This window comes from Amphiprion ocellaris, chromosome 10, assembly GCF_022539595.1.
Source record: "Amphiprion ocellaris isolate individual 3 ecotype Okinawa chromosome 10, ASM2253959v1, whole genome shotgun sequence".
In the NCBI taxonomy this organism is placed as follows: Eukaryota; Metazoa; Chordata; class Actinopteri; family Pomacentridae; genus Amphiprion; species Amphiprion ocellaris.
The window spans coordinates 7,452,127-7,479,672 of NC_072775.1; the positions used below are offsets into that span (position 1 = coordinate 7,452,127).

Consider the following 27,546-nt stretch of genomic DNA (forward strand, 5'->3'; position numbering starts at 1 on the left):
CTCCCAGGACAGACAGGACTTGGGGAGAAGAAAGAGAGATGTGTTCTGTATGCGCCCCAGATGAGAGCGAAAGAGACAAGGAGATAAACTGTCAAGAGAAGCCAGCGAATCCGGAATGACAGAGAGGGAGCATGTATGCATTTAGATGTTAGTCCTGCATGTGCGGAAGGCCCGAGCGAGCCTAAAATATCCGGCAAGAGATGTCTGAGAGAGCGGGAGAAAGAGAGAGAGAGGGAGGCAAAAGAGGGACAAAGTGAGTGAGGGAGATGGTGGCGGTGATTCGTTGATGCTATCTGGGCAAAGGGAGATGTGTGTGACACAATCTCAAATTGGAAATCGCTGTTTCAATCTCGCCTCACTCCGTGGCTACCCGCTCCACTGATAACAAGAGCAGCCTAATTCTATTAAAAATATCCCGTGAGTGCAGTGGTGGCTGAGACGAAGACAGCGAGAGGGAGACGAGGAGGAGGAGGAGGGTGAGTGACGGTGGGAGACAGAGGCCAAATGAGGGAGTGAGAATAGAGAGGAGGATGAGTGACTAACCCAAAAAAAAACACAACAGCCAGCCTTAAAGTGTTTGCACAGCGAGAAAGTTTCACCCGTCTTCTACAGTATCTCTTTACCCCATCTGCCCATCATCTCTCTGAACCTCTCCATCTCAGCAAATCAGTCCCCTCCATCTATCTAACTACCCATCTGTCTATTTATCACTCTATCCATCTGCCAGCTCTTATCACTCCCCACAGGTTACTGTTCTCATTTAGGACGGCTCCCTCTTTCAGTCTTTTTTCATCTTACCCTCCACTCCATATTTCTCTGCTCGTTCAGTTTTTTCTTCTCCTTTACTCTTCAGATCCATTTGCATCATGCCAAGCTAGCTAACTTCGCCTTTCTAAAAGCCAGTTGCTCTTTCATCTCGCTCTTCAAACTCCTTGGCCAACTGGAGTGGCTCTGAAAAGCACTTTGTTTTCCAGGTTTGACTAAAGCTTGAATTAAGTGGCCAGCTAATCACCAATCAGCCAGTGGATCAATGTGAATTTACAGAGGCCAGCGAGGGAATAGGTCCTTGTTCCGCGCGCATCGGCCAAGAAAGGCTTTAAAAAGTCAGCCTTCGCGGCAGTTGGCTCTGCTGAGACTGGAGATTGTCATCGAGACAAAAGGATTTGATGAAGATGAGAAAAAATACTGTGAGAGCTGGCCAACGAGCGCTCGAGGACAGTATCATCTTGCTTTGGCGAGCTTAAAACATCATCATTTTTTGTTATTATTTCTGACGCTGTGGAGATGAAGTGGAAAATGAGGAGAAAACGCCAGAGTGTTGTGGGTGGAGTGTGTGCATGAGGCCGGTCTAAAAGAAAAAAGAAAAAAAGTAAACAGCTATGAGTCCAGCAGACAGGCAATAAAGTGTCAGGCTAATGAATTAATCAGACAGTCATTAGTTTCTATCTGCTGAGGTCCGAGTCGGCGTTCTTACTCTCTCACTTTCTTTACAGACGCAGAGGACGGAGCACACAGGGAGTGAATGCTCAATCAGCTGTGAAAGAGACTGTGTGCATGTGTGCGTGTGTGTGTGTGTGTGTGTGCTGCCTGCATCATTTTATACTGAACTACGGGTGCTAGTGTGTGGGTGCGCGCTTGCACCCATTACGCTTTGTAGCTTCTGCTGATGATAGCCTGTCATACCAATAATCTCAATCTGAAGGCCTAATTGTGAAAAGAGGGTTCGAAACGGGGCGGTGTGGAGAGCACAAAGGCAAAGTCAAGGAAGCAGTGGGCGAGGGAGGGAGGAGAAGGAGGGAGGAAGGATGCAGGAAGAGTCAGACAGTGGGAGAAAGAATTAGACAGTTGGGAGACAGTCAAAGCTGAGCGATAAGATACTCGGATTAGCGAAGAGAGAGCTGGAGAGTGAGAGATGAAGAGGTTGAGATACGGAGAAGGGCAGTTGTGTAATCTTGGGGCTTTAAAATGAATTGGCTTCTGCTGTGGTCAGAGGAGGAGCTTTAAATTGAGATTATAGCGAACGGAGGGATTGTGAGAGAAATAGGTAGCGATACGGGAGACGCTAACAATGACAAAGATAAAGGGGTCTGCGAGCGGTGGATCAAGACAATAACTGTTTATGAGTCCGTACGCCAGCTGATACGTAATCCCCTTTCAAATATAACTTCCTTTAGCCCAAGCAGAACAAACTGTACACACGACACACACTCACACAAACACATAAATAAAGACTGTGTTTGTCTCAGATGAAAGTTCTTCTATCTGTAGCTGCCTTTGTACAATATCAGTTCCAGAGTTGTAACCTGTAATAACCACTTCAGTAAATGACTATACAGACTGTTTCAATGATGTATGCAAATTGGACAGAAATAAAGAAAGTAGTCTACGGATCCCAAAACAGCCAAACAAACAAGACGGAATAATGAATTTAAATTGTTGTGGTTCCACCGCCATTGAGATGATTATTTAAACAAGAGAGAAGCCACTTAGCGAGCCTCGAGGTCTGACCAATAATGGCAGTTTTAGCCAGAGCTCTTACAAACAATCAATGGACTAATAACAAGTATAGGAACTGGAGTCACATAAATGAGTTCACTTAGGCAATATTAGCAGAACAGAGCTACCTTTTAAACAGACTTGTATCAAACTTTTAAATGTGACCTTTCGGGATGTTTTCATGACTAACACTTACTGGTAGGGTTCAGACTGACTCTGCTGCAGGCGCCTGTTTGGGCTGGTTCACTTAGGGTGGTTAAGGTTGTCAGTCACACTCTGCTGGGAGCAAAATATCCTGTAGTGAAGTTCCTTTGGCTGGTGTGAGGGAACAAGGTGTGACATTATGGCTTTTCTGTTCTGGTGCAAGTTGTGTTCGCACTCACATACAAACGAGTCAAGAGCTTTAGTCCAGTAGAAAGTGCATGAATGGGTGAATTCATTGAATGGTACTGATCGTGTCATCTTGCCCCATCAGCACTACATAGATGTCTGAAGGTAAAATCAATTTTGGGTTACCGACAGCAGCTTATTTATCTACTTTGATGGTCACAAAGAGCTCACAGAAAGACAACTTATTATCAGCATTATTAAACGTCACAAAGGTAACAGGACCTTGTATGCCTTAAGACTGTTTTCCGCTGCAGGAACTTGGGGGGACGTTTAGTTGTGGCAAGAAAAAAATTGTGCATGTTCAGACCACAAAAACCGCCACAGCAGAACCTCTTCCATGGCTGTTTTCAAGGGATATAAAGAATCTACTCTGACATAGGTACTTGTGAGCAGCCCTGACAAAAAGTACGCTGTGGGTCCCCAAGAGGGTGAATAAACTATCTGTCCATCCATCCATCCATCCATCCATCCATCCATCCATCCATCCATCCATCCATCCAACCAACTATCTATCAGTGCTGACTGCCCAACTCAGAGAAGACAAATGCCAACTGGCTCAAGTCGAAGAGGACAACAAGCACCATTTTTCTGCCCAAGTATATCCTCATCCAATAGCAGTCTTTTCTAAATCCTTCACCAAACAGGTCTGTGTCGATTCTCAGTCATCCAGGTCATAGTAATCATCGGAGCTTCAGTAAAAAAGCAACTGACCTTCTCTATCAGGGTTTTAAGAATTCAAGAAGCTTCTTCAATGAACTCAAGGAGCCTTTTGCTTCTTGGATTCACCATATAGTCTAAAATAGCAAACCCCCCATTGTTCCTTTAATTATGTGCTCATCAATCTTAGATCAGTTGAATCCTGCACTGCCATGGAAACAGAAAGCTGAAAGAACAGATGGCAGAGAGACTACTAATTTCTGTAAATGTTCACAGCACCACATGCCTTCCATGGACAGTAGGTGATTTGAGGAGAGAAGCCATCCACCTTGATAGCAAAATGACCACAATACTTCCACTCTTGTTAATTCCATCAACCCATTGTGGTTGTTGCTGCTGTGGAAGCAATGGGGTGCTTCCATTGGACCAACAAATTAACTCAACAAATTAACTACTGATTACGGGGATGGAGAGGTAGAAACAAGAAAAAAAGATGTATTTTGCACCACAACAATCACAGCATTTTTCTTACTTTTTATTGGAAAATTGCTCTAATAGATAGGACTGACTGAGCACACCTCCAGTAGATAATAATGTATATGGTGCCTCCAAAATAATATTAATTGAATAGAGTCTGTGCTTCCCTACACATCAGAAGATGGATTTATTGGCAGTTCATGGGAAGCAGATGGATTTAACAGTAGTTGGTAAAATCATAAATTTGTTATCGCATAGTGCTGTGGTTGGCCTGCTTCACTCTTGTTTTCATGCTGCAAAAACCTCACTTGGAAGCATTCGATCTTCACGCGCCTAAACGAACCCACACTAAATGGGCACCAGAGTTTGATTTACTAAACTGAACAGGTTAGGTGTGAAAGCAACTTTAGACTGGTGTGAAAGATCACACTCTGTAGCAAACTGAACAAGCAGACAAAGACACCCTGCAAAGATGAATTGCAGTCCACTTCCAAGCAGATTACTTTGTAGTTTGTTTTGGGGGAGCAACCACAAGTGTTTATGTCAGTAGATGCAGTGTCTTTAGAAGTGTTCACCCCCATTGTAACTTTTCCCTTTTTATTGCTTTCCAACATTCAATCATGATCAATTTATTTTGGCTTTTAAGCAAAAATTTAGGAAAAAAAGCGCCTCTTTTGTGTGAAAGTAAAATATGAAATGTGAAATAAATGATTGCATAAGCATTCACCTCATTTAACTCATCTGATTCAACACAGGTGCAGCCAGTTTGTGCTTCAAGTCAAACAATTAGCAAAATGGAGATCATCTGACTGCAGTGAATGTGTCTCAAGTGATTATGATATAAAGACACCTGCATCTGGAAGATTGTGCCACTGGTAATCAGTGCTCCTGGTTATAACTACACCATGAAGACAAAAGAACACTCTAAGCAACTCTGTGAAAATGTTATTGAAAAATATAAATCGGGATGGTTTGCAAGAAAAACTTAAGTTGCTGAAAATCCCTTGGAGTACAGTTAAAGTCTTCATAAAGAAATGTAAGAAAAATGGCACTTGGGTAAACCTTCCTAGAGCAGGCCATCCTCAAAAACCAGGGATCTAGAAAGAAAATAGTGATGGATGCCACCTATGACTAATTTGAAGGAGTTACGGACATCAGACAAAGACCAATCAAAGTTTTACAGGATAGTGACACAGAGAAAGTCACCGTTGGAAAAAGCTCATAATAAATCTTGATTAGAGTTCAACAGAAGACACGTGAAAGACTCTAAAGTCAACAGAAAGAAGACTTTGGTCTGATGTTATTTTTCAACCATGGCCACATCTCTCTCTCATAAAGCTTCAACAGCTGTATTCACAGTTTCTCCAATCTCAGCCTCTGAAGCTTGTAACTCCTTCAGAGTGGTCATAGATGTCTTGGTGGCCTCCTTCATTAGTATCTGTCTTGCACGGTCACGCAGTTTTTGGCACATTCCTTCCATTCCTCAATGATGGATGTAACTGTACTCCAAAGGGCTATTCAGTGACTCCATCCAATCACTTATGCTTCTCAATAACTTGGCTTGGAGTGTTTATTTTGTTGTTGTTGTTGTTGTTGTCGTCTTTGTGGTGTAGTTACAGCCAGCTGTACTGATCCACCAGTTACTGGACCTTCAACATGCAGGTGTCTTTATACTACAATCACTTGAGACACATTGACTGCACTCAGAGTTATGTGACCTCTAGAACCAACTGGCAGCACCTGTGTTGAATTAGATGAGTCACTTTAAAGGGGTGGATACTTACGCAATCATTTCTTTTACATTTTATACTTTTAATTAATTGGCATTACTTTGTACAAATCCACTTTCACTTTGCCATCAAAGCCAAATTAAATTAACTATGACTCAATGTTGAAAAGCAGTAAGAGGGAAAAACTTCCCAGAAGGGTGAATACTTTTTATTGGCACAGTACATAATTTAAGCAAGAATATAAAACCTTAACAGCCACTGAAGCCATCTGTTGATCACAAGCTGTCAAAGAAGCAACCTTTAAAGTGATCTGCTAAAGCCGAATCTATATTTACTGAAGCTCATCTGGTGACCTGTCAACGCTTTGTTTATCAGCAGAGTGCACCTGTGCCTGTACACCTGCGTCAATACCATTGGATGTCGCTAACCACACAGCTGTGAATGAGCCAATGATTTGGTAATACAAGTGTGACTCCAGTGCTCTGCCTGAGCTAATTACGCTTCATTAAAGTGCTTCACTCCATGTCACTTCATGCGCTCTTGGTTCATCTGTAAAAATCCAGGTGTGTACATGAAATGGACTTTGACCAAATTGAGACAGACAGACTATCTCACCCAGCATCTAAAACCAAGCTTCAGTAAATGTTGACAATGACAGCTTCCTTCTTCTGATCAATGGCCTGAGCGGTAAAAAGAAGGATGATTGGCATTTGTCATGGATTTGATCTATCTGGTCATCTCCACACCTGTTCTCCTGTCTCCGTGTTGCATAGAAAAAAAAGAACTGATCAATAAATGCGATCAATGGCTCCAAAGATTTAGCCTAAGCTCTGCTCCGTTCTCAACAAGCTGTCATTCACCACCGGCTGCCCAGACACATCTTACTCCAACAGGAGACAGCTATTCACTTTCTGACTTTCAACTGTCTGTGGTAAGCAAAGCATTCTGTGTCGTCCATTCTGAAGAATTCTGACAAGAAGCAATAGTGTGTTTTTGGAGTTCTGAGCGTAGCGATCGGAGCTCTCGATCCACAGGAAAGTAAGAAGGTGGGTGGGGGCGGAGGTGTCGCTGTGGAGAGGCCTGGCTGTGAAAACAGATGATTGGAAAGGCTGCACTCAGGAAATCATCAAACAGCAGTTGGTTAAGGGTCTCTCTTGTTCCCCAGCAGTAAAGGGACCGTGATGATGTGACACCAGGCTGAGCCAATGAATGTGACTTTTGGCTCTGGTTATAGATAGTCCCATTTTATTCGACACGGGCCGCCTTTCTTCCACTGGCAGCGCGCTGAATGGGGGCTTGGCATTTGAAAGGAAGCCGAGAGATTTGCTGGTGGATTAATCCTTTCATTAGGGAAAGTGAGAAGTTAATTGCGGCAACAGCTGCATCTCTCATGTTTACACGACTGACGGTTGAAACGCCATCCCTTAAAACGGAAAAAAGCAATTATCAATAAATGCAGGGCAATCTTGCCACGATGAATTGAGCTCAAATTAGGCTTTCTTCTCCTCCGCACTGCACATTCAGGGGCGCAAACAGCCGTGTTTGGCTGGCAGGCACGTGGTCTTTTCCAGCGCCGAATTGTCACACAACAAAGATAAAAACACTTGACTTTCTGCGATGAAGAGTTCCCAGGGAGAGTGATCAAAGGTGAGCCGGAGTTGTGATTTCCAGCTGATGAGGAGGAGAGGGGAGATGAGGATAGAGCGCATGGAGGCAGGGGAGGAGGGTGAAAAGGGCTTGTGCAGTCTGAAGGAAGAGAGGAATCGGGTGTGTTGATACACTGTGGAACAACAACTTCAACAGAGAGGAGCTTGCCAGAAAACTAGAAGTCCAATTATGCTGGCAATTGAGAAACAGAGACAGTGTAGTTGTCTGCATCCCAAAGTTTGGCTTGAAAAACAAGGATCAAGAGAGAGAGCCCAGAAATTCAAATAGAGGAGGAAGCTGTGAGGGTAGAGACAGGCGCAGAGGTTGAGAGATGAAAGAGAGGATGGGAGGCAGTGGTAACAGGATGACTGAAAACAAGGGCAACGGGGAGTGCGACAGCAAGAAGGGATGGATGGAGGACAAATAACACAGGGGGCACAGCGGTAGTGAGAGGAGAAAGAGGCACTGAGGCACTGAGGAAGGCAGAGTAACATTCACCGTTAGAGCCGATCAATTTCCCGTCCCCTCAATAATAGATGTGACGAGCACGGTGGGCTGTTATCTGTCAAGCTTGACCGACCGAAATACAATCCCCACTGGGAGCCCACACACACACACACACACTCATATACACCTATGCGAGCACGAAAAAAAATGTCTGATTTCAACACACACCAACTTATGAGCTAACCTTGGAGTACATGGTGGCAAAAAGAAAGAGAGAAAAGGAATTTAACGGCGAAATGGAAATCATTTGTGCTCACTGATGCCTCTGTTGTCATCTCCATGGCCACGCTGCACCGATGTCACCGACGCTCTCATTCATCAACTGAACTTTCCGCCCATTTCATGCATGAAGTCATGAAGCAGCTCGGATGCCGCCACGCCCTCTCTCACGCCCTCGTGTCGCGTCCTTTTAATCGCGCCCTCCATCTTTTCAACGTCACACGAGGGCACGCTTCTGAGGCCGCGCCGCACTGATGCTCGCACTTCCTGAACCATGTGCCAGCATCCACACGTATGCACAATAGCATCAGGTTACCTAACAGCTAGCGGGAGGCAGACGGGGGAAGGCAGGCATGTGGAAGGAACCTCAGCATGACAGAGCTCAACAGGAACAGGCTCTCACTCAGCCCATATCTGTCAGGACCCCCTCACGTCATGTTACCCAGATGTGTCACACCAGAACACCCACACACTCCCAACACATTTGCTTTATCTCCAGCTGTTCCCGCACTGAGCAGAGAGCGGGAGGCGACGCACGTCAGGCTTGTGTGCATATATGTGTGTGTACAGATGTGAGGAGTATGTGATCATATGCCGTTTTTGTCTTTGTTGACATTTGCCGTATTGCGCGTGTCAAAGCATATCTGTGCATGCAAAGACAGACAAACGCATCGAGCAGAAGAAGCAGAGCCGGTGTAGAATATTAGATCCAATAGTGGGGGTCAGTCGCATCAGGCGGAGAAAATTAGTATTAGGTGTTCTGAGGCATCTCGACCGCCCGATCCAGAACACAACATTTCAAACTGAAAAATGTTAAGACATAAATAGCCATAAAATTTATGAGTCAGTTTGTGGGAGTTAGCAGAACGTCGGCAGTGTAGCCATCATCACAGCTTGTGATCATAGATGACAAACACAGAGTGAATGCTGTCACACTGAAAACTGCACTTCACTCACACACACACAAACACACACACAAGCCGCTGGCAACAGGTTAGCAAATACCTCAGTCACCAAACGCACCGTAACATGTAATTATTATGTTTGGATACACCTGTGATTTATTTACTCATGGATAAGGAGAGATGTCAAGCAGCTATAGGAACAATCTGTTCCTGCAGTATTGCTTACTGCGAGGCTTTTAAATGATGTGTCATTCATGGTTTTAAACAGAGGGGAGACACAGGAAAGCTGGGTTCTGTCGAAAAATATTTCTACCTTACAGTCTCTCGGGGGTGGGGGGGAATACATGTATTCATTTGGACACTCTTTAATTGCAATTCAGGTGCAGTTTCTAAAAACAATGTTAAATGTAATTTGCATCTGATGACCTTAGCAACCAGATTAAACATATTATTGCCGTCCATTGTATGGTGATTTGTAGTCAACCCCTCTGATGGCAGAAATAGATCAGTCAGTGTGCATTAAGTATTAATCCAGCTGATGTGGCATTGAGTAATAGCAGTGATATTCAGCTGTTTTGCACAACAGAATCAGGTTTGAACAGCCCTGAAAACTCACACAGGTGGTTTGTCTTACTGTTGGCATTTGGACCTCTGCACACCAAATTCTAATTACTTCTCCAAGGTTTTAAAAATCAACCAGTCACCACAAAATTACCTTTTTATACAACTAAATTCTCAATTACATTTTGAGGGAAATGTATTTTCTGCCGGATTACGTTTGTTTGTAGCGTGTCACAAATACGTTTCTAATCAACACATCTTTTCATTTATTTGGTAGCTTTGCTGTCGCTTCTTTTAAACCAACCAATTATATATTTGATGGAGGGGGACTTGTCTTTCTGGTAACCCAGAAAATCGAGGGGAAACATGCGGTAGAGGGTCGTATTTTATTCCAAACCATGACATCTTTCTTTACCCTGCCTAAGTAACTGTTGTGCAGATGCATTAACCAAGATTCTCACATGTAAAAGTGTCTAACAAAGCGGTACAAAGTACACAACAACAGGACACTACACTTACTTTTGGGACTGATGGTCTCTCGTCCATCACAGAGCTCCACCTGTGGTCTTTTGGGCAAAAGTCTGGTCGCTTGTATGTGCCACCATCTGCACCTCTTGCCTCTTGACATGGACTTTGTCGCCTTTTCAAACTTGCCACCTTTCCCACTACGTCACAAATTCCCTTCGAAACATATTTGAAAATTCAGTTTCCACTGTGTAGCAATGTAAATATATGGAGACATAGTTCTAGAGATACAACAGGTGCAAGGAAAAACTACAAAGAGCGATGGCAATCAGGCACATTACAAAACTGCATATTAATTTTTGGAGAAGCAATAAATCACTTGCAAGAACAACAGCTGGAGCAAATGTAAATTACATATAGCTGTGCAGCTCGGTAGGAGGCTGAGTGGGAAGAGGAAATCCCTGAACTTACCTTGGTGACCAGTAGACTGTTTGGCCAGCCGTCTCTGGGCACAACAGCAGCCCCTTCTGAATCGCTACACAAGTAAGGAACGTGGGTGGCAATTTAGAAGTCTGGAGCGAGGGTGGGTGAGACGACTGCATTCATTCTGTCTGGAGCTGGAGAGGAGCCAGGTCTAATCAGCCAATTAAGTGAAAACACCTGTGTGGGTTTACCGCGGCTGAGTCGGGCCGATGATGTAGGTGTGCAGCAAATTCATACCCAACCGTTTTTTTGTTGTTGTTTCTCTTTAATTGTAGTCTGTTTAGTTTTTGTGTTCACCGCAGTGTTGTGTTTTATTCCATAAAAATCCCTGACACTAAGACATTGAACAAAAACGTTTATTTTAGAGGGATCCCGATTGAAAGCAGCGTACCTCAAACCCTGCCTCTGTCATTAGCAGATTCCTGTGTTTTTGTGCGTCTATCTGTGCTTTTCTGTCTAGTTCGCAACCTGCAATCGCCTGGCAACTTGCCCAGGAGACTTCCTTCCTTCTGCTCAGTGCGAGCCGGAAAAGACTCCGGTGCACTTGTGACCCTGGATAGGAAGAAGCTGGCATGTTAAATGAATGAGGTAGTCTGTGAAAATACCAGACGCTATTCTATAATGTGATTGGTTATGGATCCCTGACCAATGTGATATTCTGGAATATGTCTTTAATATAGAAAAGGTTAAGAATTCCAGTTTCTTTCATGCTGGCGTAAATCTCATTAATGTGCCTACTGAAGCTCTACAGGTCATGCTAGCTTTGCACCCTCACACAACACAGCATGTGAACGACATTGATCGCAAAAGTAGATTTTTTTTATGAATCTTTTGAAACATTTCTTTTTGACTCTGTCTGAAAGTAAACACAGAAAATATTTTCCTAGAATGGACCTTTTGTTGACTGAATTTGGAATCTCAATCTTTGCCAACTTGCAGCTGACCTAATCACCATGATATCCTACCACTCCGGCCAGTTTGTGTACATGAGAGGCTGTGGAGATCATTCTATTTAGCAGGTGTTTGTTCTGGAGAAGTACAAGCAAAGCAGGCAAAATACTTTCTATCTGCAATTTTTCTGATTGCAACAACAGAATGACAAGATACACACCCTGCAGTTTTTATCGACTGTCTCTGCACAATAAAGAGACTCCAGATGTGACTTGCAGCTCTGCAAATTGACCCTTAGAAAAGTACCAAGAAACTCCCCCTGGCAAACTATCCTGCATTTAGTGAGCATTTCCGAAGGATGACGATGTGCATAATGTGAGATCAATACGCCCAAAACCTTTTTTTTTCTCACACATGCAGCTGTTCCTCGAGTTGGAAGGCAGAATGTGGGAGCACCGGTAATGTCTTTTGCATTAAATTTAGACACATTAGCAGAGTATTGCAGTATTTGCTGTGCTTAGGTACAGATTGCTGCAATCTCCAGCTACACAACAGCAAGCACTACACAGCTATCATGAGGAATCATGATCAAACAGGCTGCTACAGTTCTCTATGTATCGTATTAGAAGCTTACCAGACTTTTTAGAGTTTCACTTGGGCTTACAGCAAGGTCATTAGGTCAGTCCATCAATGGCTGTAAGCTTGCTTTTTAGGTCAACAATGATAAGTAATGATATGCATTTTCTACTTTGCATCATATGTTAGTGTTTTTTTCTCTGTTGTGTTGGGTCAGAACCTGTTTTCTATTTGCATTACCCTTCTAATAAAAGTTAATTTACTCATAAAATACAAGGGCACTTCAAAAAAGTTCTTGGCCTTCCCTTGAAACAAGGAGCATAACTCCCATTTTGGGACATAGCTGTGTACTATAAAGCCTTATATCACTGTCTGCACACAGGCTAATATTTGTTGTCTTTTCTTTGACTTTGAAAATCAGCAGGTGAGAAGGAAACCAAAAAATGGACAAGACAGAAGCCAGAGCTTTGATCAAGCATCTGCATAAAAAGGGACTGATCCCCAAAGAAATCAACAAAGACACAGTTAACACACTTAATAACTTAACGCTTAACTCCTCTTACTATTCGACTATAAAGAAGCCAGCTGCTGATTTCAAGAGGGGCACAGTCGGGGCATCCAAAATCAGACACGGATGATCAAGTGGAGGCCAAATTAGTGTTTGACACAGTGGAAATCATGGACCTCCAGCCTTCTTTCTTGTCCATTTTTTGGTTTCACTCTCACCTACTGATTTTCAACAGGTGTCAGCTGCAAAGACAGAACAACCAACATATGAGTTTATGTGGACAGTGATAAAAGGCTTTATAGTATACAATCAACCCCCAAAATGGGACTTATGGCTCTTGTTTCCGAGTGAGGCCAAAAGCTTTTTTGAAGTGCCCTCATAGATGATGCAGTGGCAGATTCATGAGTTGTAGTTCAACAGCTGAGATTATTCTCATCCGTGTGCACATGGAGATTTTCCAAGTCTGGCATCAACAGGTCACACTCTGCAGGAAAAGTTTTCCTCCTCAGTCGGCATTGTAATTCAGGGCAGTACTGCTGTCTTTCTACCTGTGCGTACAAATGTAGCCAACCATCAAACTGAAATGACCTGCCATCGTCCTGACAGCAGTCCATGGGGTAATCTGCTAATGCATTTAACTGCTGAGTTTCCTCAGAAGACAGTCTGACCACAATCAAAGTCAGCCTCACACCTGTAAACAAACCAGCAAGCGTTGATTAATATGCCACTAATTAGGTCAGCAGGAAAGTATCCTCAAATGTGATCCCTAATGCAATTTGGAAAATGGCCTATTCAAGCGGCTAATTTCTGTGTTTGTATCCAATCAGCTGCAAAGAGCTCATGCTTGATGCCCAGAATAAACGCTGTTCACAAGCTGTTTTGTGCAGCTTGTCGTTTCCTCGATTCTCTGCGTCAGAACTGAACAGTGCAAAGTTAGCATGACCAACAGAGCCACAATAGCCACATTAATGAAAAAACGTCAAGTTTAGATCAACTGGAGTCCTCCTTTAATCCTTCCCACGCAGCAGAGTTAGAAAAATACTAAAAAATAGAAGCTCCTTTAAATTTTCAACTCCTCTTTCATGTACCATTTCCATTTTTCAGTCCAGCATTACTCAGGCTTTTATTAATAGTAATGCAGTATGTGTAAAAATAGCTGGAATCAGTGTACAGATACAATATGCTGGGGGGAAAAGTATTATGATAATAAAAGTATCAAGGCATTTCTAGGGCAGGACCAAGAGAGAAAAAAGTGCTTCCCAAGAATCGAGGCGTGACTTCCCAGTGAGCAGCTCACAAAAGGAGAAAAAAAAATTACAGTCCACTTGACTTGAGAGACGAATGACAAGACTGTAAAGAACAAACAACCTTTCTGCCTAACGTCGTGTACAACTCACGGTGGAACACATTCTCCATCCAAAGCATGCTCTGTCAAGCTCAAAACATGATTCCAGCATTGTGGCGCTGTGAAGTCCCTGCCATGTAGGCCAAGCCAAAACAAATGTGATGTCAATGCAATAATAAACGAGCCTTGTGTTTGAGTGCAACCATGATAATTAGTCTCAAGACGGCATGTTAGTAGAGAGAAGTCTCATAAAATATAGAGGCCATTTGGCGTGCACTCAAGAACAAATCTGTATTCTAAGAGCGTGGGCTGTTACACTAATGTTCTACACAGTTTAAATCTGGCAGAGGCACAGTCAGAAAACTTTGTTTGCAGGAAAGATGCTGACGGTTCCAGGCAGCAGGCTAGAAAGATTACTGAGTCAGCGCACGTACGTAGATGCACACCCTCTCTCAGACACACACAACGCACATGCAGACATGCCACACACTCCAGTCTCAAAAAAAAGGAAAAAAATTCCTTTTTGTTGACTCGATTGCCCGTGTGCCCGAGAGACCATGCGCATCACCATTCAAGGTTCCTGACAAAATTGGGGTCGCCGCTGAACAGCACAGCAACTCAAGGTCGGGGAGATGATAATGATGTTTATGAAGTCTAAATCCTCAAAATAAGATTCCCTCTGTATCTCCCCAAGTGCCTACCTGCCGAGCAAGATTCCATTGTGACCAAGTGTGAAAGGTCTGCCTCGCAATTTCAGCTAGAAGGCGCATCACATTGTGCGGTGGAGCCGAGGAAGGAGGCTGAGGAAAGTACACATAAACCCGAGAATCCAAAGGGCTCGTATTGTATGTGCCACTTGCAGGCAGGCAGGTACGAGATTTCTACGCATTTCTACAGTTTCATGCTCTGAATTATGAGATTATTGTCCCAACCCCTCCAGCATCAGCGGGAGATGCGGTGACATTTTGACAGCACTAATCACCTCATTCTCAACCTCTTCTGTTTGCGTAGGGAAGCGGAGAAATCTCCAGCGGCTCAGACGCATGAGAACACTGCAGCAAACATAAAAGGCATCGCAAAGATCTTTGCTGCCCGTTGGGTGGTCCAAAAGCTCCTGGTGGGCTCTTTGGTTCAAGATACTAGCTGCTTGCACAAATTGTTACACGGTGTGCCGTGGCACCCCCTTCTGAGAAACTGCAAATACATCTCGGCCATCTCCTCAGGAACTGGCAAATAAAGAAGAAAAGGGACTTTGTATTTCTTTGAACGTTTAGGGCTGCTTTTCCCACTCGTCCTTTTTTTTCTTTCTGTTGCATTAATTATGCATATAAAATGAGACTTTTTGATTAAAGCATCAAAACCAGAGCAATGCAGTTTAAGCATGGATATTTGGGGAAGGGAAGCTTGCCAGGCCTAATTGAAGTGTGCTTTAATAGCAAACACAAAACATAAAAAATCTGTGACAATGAGACTCGATTGCTGTTGTTGTAAGCACACACAGCTGGGCTGCCATACTGGCACAATGTGGCTGAAATGTACTGCTCATAGATCAATGCAGATAATATAGATGGAGGAATAAACATAAACACACATAACCAGTAAATTACATAATTCGTAATGCTTCGGAAAGCAGCCACGTGCATCGGGGTATGACTGGGGCTGACCACCATTACTGCAAAAGTGCTCTCACACACTCTCTGCTGCACACACACAGGCACAGCTTCGACCCCAAACTGCTGCTACACACCCAATTACAATTAAATTTTGAGCTCAGTGCTCCTCGGGCCCAGGGTATCGATGATTCATTTTGTGTTTTATCAAAGAAACAGGAGTGCCATTAAAAAGAGATCAGTCAGCCACCAGGCATGAGGAGTCTGCTTCTAATTGGCCATTCATCAAAAAGCCTTCTCAAGTAGATCGCAGGACTGAAATATCACGCATGACAACTGAACTGCACCACATTAATTACACTCCTGATGAACCTCATGCTCTGTGGCTCGCCCTCTGCGACTCTAGAGAGGCTAGAAAATGCACGATTGCACACACACCTGGACACACGTGTGGCCAAATACACTCAAAGAAAACATTCTAATGACAGAGTGGGAGTGCATCTCACCTACCCATAAATGACAGTATTTATCAATGTAACCTGACAACAACATAAGCATGAACAAATGCTTCCTTCGCCCCTATATTTTTAGCTTCAAAAAACACTCCCTGAGGTGCTGCCATTTCATCTACTCAATATCATCAGTCAACCTTTAAAAAGGTGCTTTCAACCATTTCACTTCCCAGCGTGTCCAGCGTGTTTTCACAGAGACAGAGCACTGGTTTGAAAGTATAGCGGAGTCACTGTCTCTCAGTTGTCTTTGTTCAACTTAGCAGCCATCAGGACACACACAGATGAAGCATTTCCAGCTCTGTCTCTTTCCTCTCACCACGTGCAGGGAATTCTCCCTTTCATCCATTTCCTGATGCACTCTAACTAGACAGTTTTCGGTCATGTCCCAGAATTATGCGTGCTAGCTCTCTAGCTTCACACACACACACACACACACACACACATATATCCACACGCACAAGCACGAACAGCTGCACATCCGCTGACAATTCATCCATCTCTGAATCTCTCATTTTCTGGTTTGAGCGTTTTGGTGCTTTTCTCCCCTTCTGAGCTGCTGGATCAGCTGGGGCCGAGTTCATCACTAAGCAGTTGCCCAGAGGCCAAGAATCACAGAGGCTGTTAACGTGGTTACTGAGCAACTACGGGGTTAAAACATGCATGAAAAGAGCCACATGTAAGCTCAAATGAATGTATGCACACACACGCATTTATCTGTTGTGTCTCCTTTAGGCAGAGCACTGATGACGAAGGAATCTTCAAAGTAACGGAGTGAAACCCAGATGGTGTTTCATGTGTGGATAATGATTTAGGTAAGGCTACGCAACACTTTCTCCACATCCAAGCTCAATGGAAGCCTGAGACTGCTGTGTAGACTTGAGCAAGAAAACTAGAAATTGAGAGCTATACAAGGCATGAGAAATGTAGCTCAGAAGTCTTGGATGTGCAGATTGTTCCTAAAGTAGCCTGTCTGTGTAACTGCTTTTTCATACATCAAGCAGCAAGAGCCTCCTTTTTCTGAGACGAGCACCTTGTGGGAATCGAGCCCGTGCCCTTGCAGACGCTTGTGCATGTCGGTCCCTGCACAGGAGCTCTGGGCTGGGCACCGCAGCTATCAGTTCATCATTGTCATACAGTAATTCAGTATGTAATGTGCCTCTGAGTCCCTAAGAAGCAGAGGAACAGACAGACTGTCTACACGGAGCATGCTAAGCCCAGTCAGTGTCCTGTAGGACCGGCTATTTAACACAGGAATAAGCCAATTATCTTCATGGAGTAGGCAAATTTACAATAGGATTTACTCTATTCCTACAGGACTCCTATGTCAGGGGTGGCAGCTTATGCTGTAGGTTTCATTTTGTCACGCCCCCCCCATATCACCACACACACACACACACACACACACACACACACACACACACACACACACACACACACACACACACACACACACACACACACACGTCTGCAGCTGATGTGATACATGCAGCCGTGCAGATGCACATTACCAGCAGCCCAAGCAAACACCTCCACAGTGACTCCTACCTCCAGCACGCACAGCATTTCACCAGAGTTACTGGCAGCCGTGATAAAGACGAGCCAAAACACAGAAGTGAGAAATAACACGAGAAAAAAGGAGAGCTACCTTCTGTGCAAGCAGGTTTTTTTTCTATTAAAGAGCAATTGTTCAGAAAAATAGTTAATTTTCTGAGTATGATAAATTCAATTCCAAAGCGCTGGTTACAGTCATTGGCACCTTTTGTTGCAAAGCTTATTAAAGTGTCTCTAAATTGTGTTAAACCATGGTGAAATTATTTAAGTAGCTACAGTCAGTGCCTTCAATTTCATATGTACTTATGAGTTGAGAAATAAGGACAAGCAAATGAAAACCCAGAGAAAACTGTAAAATTGAAAACTGCTTTCCACATCATGTGTCTTAAAACTAATCACTTCAACTCGACGTCTGACTTCGGAAAATCTAATTTAACGTTCAATACTGTGATTTCAGATTCCACGCGCTGCGGGACTAATTGTAGCTTCTTCATTTCAGTGCAGCTCAGTGAGATTTGACCCTCCTCATGGATTCCATCCTCATTATCCTTGCGCATGGAAGTAATGCAAGCTGGGCTGGGTGACTGATACGCCTGTTCTTTGATCTGTTCTTCAGTTGTGCACCTAACAGTCGTCCCACCTCCTGACTCATAATTTAAAGGAAAGTTATGAGCAAGCTCATTTCCTAAGCAGATGTCCAATACAAAGATTAATCACAATGCATCTCTGAGAAAGAAGAAAAAACTTTGGGCCTGACTTGAGTTATATTTGAAGGATTTATCAGGTGTCTTCATCTGGAGGAAAATAAATCAATAAGTCAGAACTGTCTGGTTGAGGCTTACATTACTTACTGAAAAGTTAAAGTGAAATTAGGGCATCACAAGCTGTTTTTATTTATATATATATATATATATATATATATATATATATATATATATATATATATATATATATATATATATATATATGAATGGTTTTTAGAAAGTGTGGCACTTGAAAAATGTAAGCAATGGTTCATCACATATAATTAAGTGAAAAATTAAACACATTACTCTGGTGATAGCAACTGGTCGGAACAGAAAACAAGATGTGTGGTTTAAAAGCTGCCAGCCTTCAGTTATGAAACATTTACTGATCATCAACAACTTAGCACCAGCGACTGACAGCATGTATTACTGAGGCAAATATAACATAAGCTACCTGAAGGGTTACCTTCAACTAAATGTAGGTAAAGCTGCTGGTGGCTGGGTGGCAGCTGAGACACGTCTGATAAATAACCTTTGAATTAACAGGAGGCACGTTTCTGTTACTCCTTTAGAGCAGGGATTCCCAAAGCTATTAGTCCCTGAGCCCCAAAATCACAGTGTCAGAGCGACAAACATCTTCATTATCTCCAGAGATGGTTGACGCATTCAAATGTTGCATGCAATACCAAACAACAACCTCTTGATCAGAAAAATAAAGCAAAAAAAAAAATAAATGCAGTTCCTCGAATATCCTTGAGGCTGGCTCCAAAACAATATTGATCTCCATTGACTCCTATGTTAAAATGTCCAATTTTACAGTGTAAATAAACATGTTTGCAGCCTGGTACAAAAAATGGGTTGGTCTCTGTAGCTGATTTACCCATTCATGACAACTCTACAGGGGTTGACTTTTTAAAAAACTTATCTGTTTGTATTAAGGCTAAACGTTAAGTATAATTAAGGGTGCAGACGATTTGAATGACAGGCGCTTGCCCTCATTGGACAGTTTATGGCCCCTTCTGTTTGAATTAGGAGGTACCACAAAGGGAACAATCAGAGGCATCACTCTGAGCTTCATAGTCACTCTTCAGGAAACCAATAGGTGACGTCACAGAGGGTTTGTCCATCTTTAAATACAATCAATGGCTTACATGCACAATAAGGACTCAAGACAACACAAAAAACACAACAGTCTAACAACTATATTATGATTATATAGTAATATGATGAAGGTTTCTAACTGAATACATGAGTATTGTCTAAGTATAAGCTAAAGCACTGAGTAAACATGCAAAAAGCAGCAACAACAACATTGTTTCTGTCTTGTGGGAAGCCACTGCAACTGCTATGTTTATCTTGTGCAACAATTTTGGCTAAAATATGCAATTTCTGACTGTTTTTGAATTCCATTTGATTCCTGGAAGTCATCTGGCAAACCCCCAATGCCCTCAACTTGGTGTCTCATGACACCCACTTTGGCAGCAACTGTCTTCTTGTGGTTCCCCATACTTCATATTCCTGTGCAACCTAATGCATCTCAGCCTGTCCTCTGAATGTGCAGAAAAGAAAATATAGCAACTGTCCATCACACTCCCATGAGAAAGTCAACCCACTGATGTAACAGAGCTCTACTGAGATCAATTATTATGATTTAGCAGCTGAATTCCAAAGTGTAAGCATTTACGCTACTTGCCACTCAAAGTAATAATCACATCTCTGTAAAGTTACTGCCAAACACTTTCATTCCTTCGGCTGATTCCACTTAACTCTAGGAACTCTGGGAACCTTATCAGCAACATAGTGTTCCTCCTCCTCATATACTTCACATCTGTACACCTGTGTGAAAACACTGAAATCTTTCCAACAAGATTTGAAAAGAAATGTGAGGAAATGCTCGACATCATTATTCAGCACTCAATTCTTGGCTCAAACTCAACTTTCAATCAGAACCAACTAGAGAAAAGATTCTTTTTAGCTCACTCGTACAATACTTCAGCCAGTGGCAGCAAGTCTATACCCAACACACACACACACACACACACATACAAGCAGCAGTCATATAGGCTTTCACGTTCTGTCAATGTCTGACTCGCTTGCCCTCTCTCTTTCTCATTTCTACACAGTAGGGTGTAAATGTAAATATACAGAGCACACACACACACACACACACACACACAGACACACACACACAGACACACTCAGTCCAGCCTGGAGCAGCCTTCTGTATAATAATGTCTCCAGTGGAGCGAGTTTCTGTACTTTTCTTTCCCACTGGAGTCCTCCTTCATCACCCGCTCCAAACAGCCATCCACCATCGAGCTTAGAGATGCCTCCACCAATCAAACATCCCACTCAGAAATTCAGTCCACCCCGACAGTGATGTGGACCCCCTGCTGGAAGCAGACAGGGAATGTGCCTCCATACTTTCAGTCCTTCTTGAAGAGAGGGAGCAATTGAGGAAAATCGCAGTAATGTATGTGTGTCTGTGCTTGCACGTTTTGCTTGTCTGAAGACAGCGGCACTGACTTTTCCATGTTGTGGGCAAGAGTGCGAAACCCTGTCTTGAATATGCATGCACATATGCATCCCAACCTGCATGCACTGCCGCGTGCACGCCGGGTAAACAGCAACGTTGGTCTGAGAGCAATCAGACCGTGACAGACTCTGCAGCACCATCCCACAGGCCTCCACAGAGCAAAACACACTGTACCGCTAGACATAGCCATTTCCTCTAAATGACCGCCTCCCCTCCCCTCCCTTTCCTCCCTTCCATCACCACCAGGGACAGAGCAGCTCTGTGTCTCGACATAGCAGCGTGAAGGCTGGGGTCAGCTTGTCCTGCTCTAACCTCAGTTTGGGGACGCTGGGGACGGTATTGGGGGGATGATGTAGGGGGGGAAAGCGTAAAGGATGTTCGAGCTAAATCCCACACTTTTCCTGGGAGATGCTTGCTGGGAGAATGCTGGCGAATTTCCCTTCTTAGAAACTCCGCATCAGCAATCATGTGTCTTCCCCCCCTCCTCCCTTTGATGCACAATCACCATCAAAGGGCAGAGGGAAGGTATAGTACATCATCCTCCACATCTATCTGGAGTCTGAAGGGAGCATCACGTATGGATGAAAAATGGCTCATCAGTCACTTGCCTTGAGTAGGTAATTGGAGATGATATAGTTGGGATGATATAGTTGAGATTCAGTTCAGCGCAAAGTCACTGCAGAGTCACAAGATTTTCACTCCCCCTTCAAAAGACTGACACCAGAGGAAAGTACTCTGCTGAAGGTTTAATACGCCTCATTCCATTTTCCCCGTGCCTGAAAAGCAAGACGAGGGGAATGCAAGTAGGATCTGAAGAGATGTTAGATCCTGGAAACTCCTTGTATCCTTCCTCGTTTCAAACAATCAGAAAGGGAATTGTGCCATTGCATTATCTCTGTGCGTGGGGGCCCTAGGGAACGCTCATGTCGTGAGCACTAAGCATTCATTTCCTTGTTCTCCACAAAGATCCCTGGGAGGCCATGTTGTCTGATTCATTTCACTGAATTGTCAGCTAATGAATGGTACACGTCCGTCGACTGCCACATACTTTGTCGGAAGAGAAAAGCCCCCGTGGGTGCTCATCTTTAGGGCTCGCCCATTCTCATTAGGAGGGAATCAAAAAGAAACAGAGACTCACTGATCATTTACCATGTCCCCAGTGTGTGGTTCCCATGTGGGGGGTAGCATGTATAGGCTTTATTTCTCTCCGTAGAACAACAATCTGCATGTTTGGATGCATCTCTAACATCTTCAAGAGTAGGCCATTGATGGAATGTGATTGAATCTTTAAAGGGAAACAGCCAGTGGAGTCTTTGGAACAGTATTAGTAAGTAATCTGTCTTCCTGGCAAAGCATTACAGGCCACTTCAGGCAGGAGAGGCAACAAGGTTATATAAGACTGGCGGGTGAGAATGGTTAAAGAAAATCTCTATTCAAGACCTGAATTCAAATCTGTTTCCCTAAGCGTCTTCGACTCTGTTGTTTCTCTCCTAAACACACTTATTTATGTCCTTCCTCAGTGTCTTTTCCTGTCTGTGTCCCTCCGTCCTCCCTCCTCTCTCTGGAACCGACCATCTATCCCAAACCTGTTCCTTACTGTCGGCCATAACGCACAGTAATGTCCGCTAATGGGATTTGCTGTGTCCCTCTCTTGTCACAACAACAGCACCTCTTTTTTCGGCTTCTATTCTTCGGGCGGTTTTATCGCCAGCATAAGTCACTGACTCAGTGTGACCTGTCTGCTTCCACCACCACCGCCGCCACCCCTTCCTCTCCTCCTCTATCTTCTCATTTTCTCCTTCTAATCCCTCCTCATGTTCTGTCCCACCCCTTCCTCTGTCCACATTTCATTTACTCCATCTAACTCCCTTCTCACGTCCCTTGATGTCTCCTGAGCTCTTCCTCTGCCCTCTTTTGCATCTCGCTGCTCATTCCCCATCTGGGCGTCTGCATTCGGTGTAAACAGTTAATAGCTAAACACGAAGATTTCCACGCTGTATCTCCTAACCACATGTGTCCAATCACCTCCCTCGTTTTCATTTCTTCCCCTCAAAAAAAAAGAAGCTTGCATGTCTCGGCTGGTCCAGCGACAAATTGCAGAAAAGTGCTCATGCAGTCAGAGATACACAAACCGAACGGCACATATAGAGATAAACATCCAGTCACAAGCATCAGACTGGAGATGCACAGACACGTAAACAAATATAGACACGTAAGAGCTGATTGTGCCCAATGTACCCTGGTGCAACATCCATGTATAATACATGAGCTTTCCACATACATAAACATGTCTCACACTGATCAGAGCTATTATAGTCGCTTAGGGCTCATCACGTGTGTGTGTGTGAGCGTGTGAGTGTGTGTGCCATTCATTAGCTTTTATGTCCATGTTTAACAAGGGGCTAAAAGAGCAGAGATTTTCCCACTTCAGAGCTGACCCAGCTGCAGAGACGACTGTATCAAAAGCTCCCTGTGCTCCCTACAACATCAAAAAATTATATATAGATGTGGCAGACCCACTTTTCTTGCTCTAACAAAAATATAGTACACAGCAGGCTGCAATAATCGATATAACCTGTGAAGTCAGGTCATAAATCTAAGCAAATGTATTTCCCAGAAGGGCAATGGATGCTTAAGGTCTCACACAAACAGCAACATTATTACATTTGTGCACGGGCTGAGCATCTTTTTTTTTTTGCAAAGGCGCATCACAAAGCGACACTTCTGGATATGAAGCCAAATACTTATTATCACCGACTTATGGGGTCGCGTAATAAATGGACGCAATTAAGTCGAGGTTCTGAAGCGACTCGCAGCCGATGAACCTCATTAGAGACGCGCTGAACCGCAGACGAGATTGCACACACGGACGGCGCGCAAGGTAAAATATTTGCCCCCGGGGGTGTCGGGTTTGCTCCAGTCTGTCAGGGAATCTGTTGGGAATCGGCTCGTACGCGTAAAAAAAAATAATAATAATACTGCGCCTGTCCAATTTGCACACAAAAAAGTGACATCCCCCTCACCTTGTGGTCGGAGGAGCAGCCTACACGGACTACAAATCTGGTGGAATCGATGAGCGGATCAATAATGGGATCAGTCAGTGTATACAACAGTTATGGCGCTGAAATTCCCCCACATAAAGGCGCATATAGCGTGCGCCAGCGGACAGGTCCTCAATCTCTTTGACCAAAGGGGCTTCCAATTAGGACTCTATGTTCACTGTCGGCCATTATGACACAGCTCCACGATTATATTTCTCTTCTAAGCACAGTTCACAGGTCATTCTGCTCTGTGATTTCAGGGATATACTTTTTTTTTCTTGCAGCGACAGAAAAAAACCCCGCAAACCAGTCACAGCCTCGCAAATACGCACGGAGTCGGTCCGCCGCGAGAATGAAGCACCTGCCTCTATTTCCCTAAAAAGAATAAAAAAGCGACCCGTGTGTATGAATAGAAGTGTTAAAGCATCCATGTAGCGTTGTTTCTGCTTTAATATCTACAGTATCTGGTGAATGTCAAGCAGAGATGCCAAGAATTCCCAAATCGAGAGGAAACTAGGTCTGATCTTCAGTCAGCCTGACCGAGGTGAAAAAGAAAAGAAACCGTGCGCGCTTAAAATGACACAATCATCTGAATTCGCACAGATTTGTGTTAAATTTACCTCTGAATGTCGGATCTCGGTACGATTGTCTCAAGTTTCTTCGTCCGTCGCTCGTCTTGCCCGTCAGCCGGTCACCAAACTGACTCCAAGAAGGACAAACGCTGTTATCGCGCCGTCTCTCTCCTCTCTCTCCACTCTCCCCTCTCTCTCCTCTCCTCTCTCTCACCCCTTTCAATAATAACGTGACTCTTGAAAACCCGTCGGCACGTTTTTCCTGTCACTAATGTCCACGGTTTCTTGTCTTTGTCCTCTCTTGAGTTCTTCATCGTCACACAGTCTGCGCCTCGGAAGTGATTAATACTGGTATTGTGTCCATCATCACTCATAATCACCATCATCACCACCTCCACCAGCAGCATCACGATCACCATCTTTATCATCATTCATCAAACATCATCACAGCCTCCTCATTTGCATTATATTCCGAGGGTTTTCCTGTGTATCTACATTTTAATTATTATTTTTTTTTCCAGTAGAATCTTAACATTGTGGATGCAGAGAAGAAAAGTTAAGGATAACTCTTTAAAAATGCATTTTTCTTTAATTCAAGGTTTATGAACTGCAACTAATTAATGCTTAACAGATACTATTTTAAACCATATTACAAGAAACTATGCTTTGCGTTGCAAAGCTATTTAGAAAAATAATAGGTCATAATGATTACAACAGTAGCCTAGTCTTATATTAGAGGACATTTTTACAAGAATCTCCTGTTAGCATCATCTAAGGATCCTTTAAGCTGGCTGAGTTTATCTATTAGAATTTATTGTCAATAAATTCTTTACTAAATTGGCTATAAGCCACTCATAAAATGAAGACATTTGGGTTGCCAGGTTTAGTAGAAAGTGTAAATCTCTTAACAGTTTTTATTGGGTATTGTTTCTTATCTTATTAATGTTAATTAATATTAGACATTATTGTTAATAAATTCTTTACTAAAATTATAAATAAAGACACTAAACACATTTGGGTAGCCAGGTTTAGTAGAAAGTATAAAACTCAACTTTTTTTTTTAATTGGGGATTGTTTCTTGTCTTATTAATGTTGCTTAATATTAGACATTATTGTTAATAAATTCTTTACTAACATTATAAATAAGTTGTAAGACACTTAACACATTTGGGTTGCCAGATTTAGAAGAAAAGATTCGATTATAACCAATATTAAAAGCCTAGTAAATTATTTCTTAGTTAATTGTTTCTTAACAGTGATTAAAATTGATTAGGAGTTAACAAAACCTTCATAAAGTGGAACCAAATGTTCTTTCTGTAGTATATATGCTGATCAATCTTGCATTATAGCAAGCAAAAACTTGGTAATGGCAAACCATAGACAGTGTTAAGCATTTGTCAGTAATTTATTAAGTAGCAATTGGGCTATTACATTAAACAGGTGCCTTGTTAGAAAGTGGTAACTTACCTTCATATAAAAAAGTTCCATAGAATCTTTAGTTGTAATGTAGTGACTTGGTGTATGTCATTATCAGTCATTAGTCAGTATATAAAGAGCTCTCACTGGGGTTTCTATGACCTTGTATTCCTGTTATCGTTACCAGAATGTTAAAGCTAGAGAGTGCAGGAATTTTACATATTGATGAACAGCCTTTACATTCAAGACCTTACCAAGCATTTTCACACAAGCTAAATTAGTTTTTCTCAGATTCTCATGTCAATGTCAACATTTCCCCGCTGGCACAAAGCTAGCAATACATTTTACATTAACCAGCAATTATTGGTTTGCCAGAGCTAAAGAGGGAAGAAACCATAGACTGTATATAAAAGATGGACGTAGTTCCCGTGATGTCACGCACTGGTTTGAGGACAGCTGTTTTGAAGCCTTGAGTTGGGAATTCAGGTGTCACCATTTTGTCCTTTTGAAACCAGATGTAATAAATGAGTGGTGGATCTGACAGGAGAACTTAAAGACACTACATACACAAGTGACCTGTCACTTTGTTTGCTTTATTGTCTATTTTTTGTTTGCTTGTTTTTTTGCAACCAGAGGAGTCATCTCCTGCGGGCTGTTAGAAAAAAATGCAGGTTTATGTCACTTCTGCATTGACATTACTTTTCAGACCTGGAGGTTATATCCATCTTTTGTATGCAATCTAAAGGAGAATGCCTAGCGACAGAGATGTAGAAGACTACGGAAACTGGGACTATGGCAGGACAACCTGGGAAATATCCAAGAAAAGTTCTTGGTGTTCCAAATAAAAGAGAAACTCAGCATTGAGAGAAAGGATTACAGTCTAAAAAAGACAACAGTGGAGGACGACCTAGTCTCTCCTTGACAGCCCATTCTGTTGAACATAATGGTCTTCCTGCACCACACTATCGTTCTGTGGAATAAATAGTGGAATAAATAAATAAACACTTTGGCTTGTTTGTATTTCTTTAAATTAATCCCGGCCATCATGGGCGGAGCTAAGCAAAGGACACCACATCAGTGTCGCATGCATATAGACGAGCACGAACAAGAAGTGGAGGAGAATGTTGGATCAGATAATCGACCAATGGTTGGCTTATACCTACATCCAAGGAGTCCGACTAGGGACAACCCAACAGTCGAGTGGTAAGGGCCCACACCATGCTACTTGCCTGGATCATATGATCATTCCCCTGGTCTCACTCCCACTTTCTTGTCTCTCTTCACTTTACTATGAAATAAAGGCTCTAAAATAAATACAGTTAAAAAGAAAGCAATCAAGGCATACATCACAAGCAGGCATCAATAGTGTTCATGTAATTCCTCCTATCGTCAGAGGGTTGAAATAAAAGTTCTCTTCTGCAGCTTCATAGCTTAAGTTTTACCTGCTAACACAATGACAGAGCAACATTTTTAAGAAGGGGCCCTATTTGTTTGGAAGCATGTCGGAGAACAAGGGGAAAGCAATATGTTTCTCATTTCTGCCTAATTTCCAGCTATTGGTTGACAATTGGAAGTATTCATAGACTGTATATAGTAGTGAAGCCAATGTGGAAGTGCTTAAACCCACATTCTTTCTAACAGCCAGCAGGGGGCGACTCCTCATGTTACAAAAAGAAGACTTATTGTATAGAAGTTGATGAGAAAA

General features: G+C 43.0%; 1 protein-coding gene across 4 annotated transcripts in view; it reads right to left on the minus strand.

Annotated features, from left to right (window-relative positions):
* The window catches only part of LOC111584813 (uncharacterized), a 174,139-nt gene extending 149,448 nt beyond the window's left edge, over positions 1–24,691 (minus strand). Inside the window, exon 1 of one of the 4 annotated variants that reach the window (XM_035941008.2) lies at positions 24,474–24,691. The gene's annotated coding sequence lies outside the window, so the exon portion shown is untranslated. Of the gene's footprint in view, positions 1–10,108; positions 10,234–24,473 lie in introns of those variants that run through there. The other 3 variants (XM_023294092.3, XM_055014329.1, XM_055014330.1) reach the window with 3 other exon arrangements.
* Between the last annotated feature and the right edge of the window lie 2,855 nt (positions 24,692–27,546).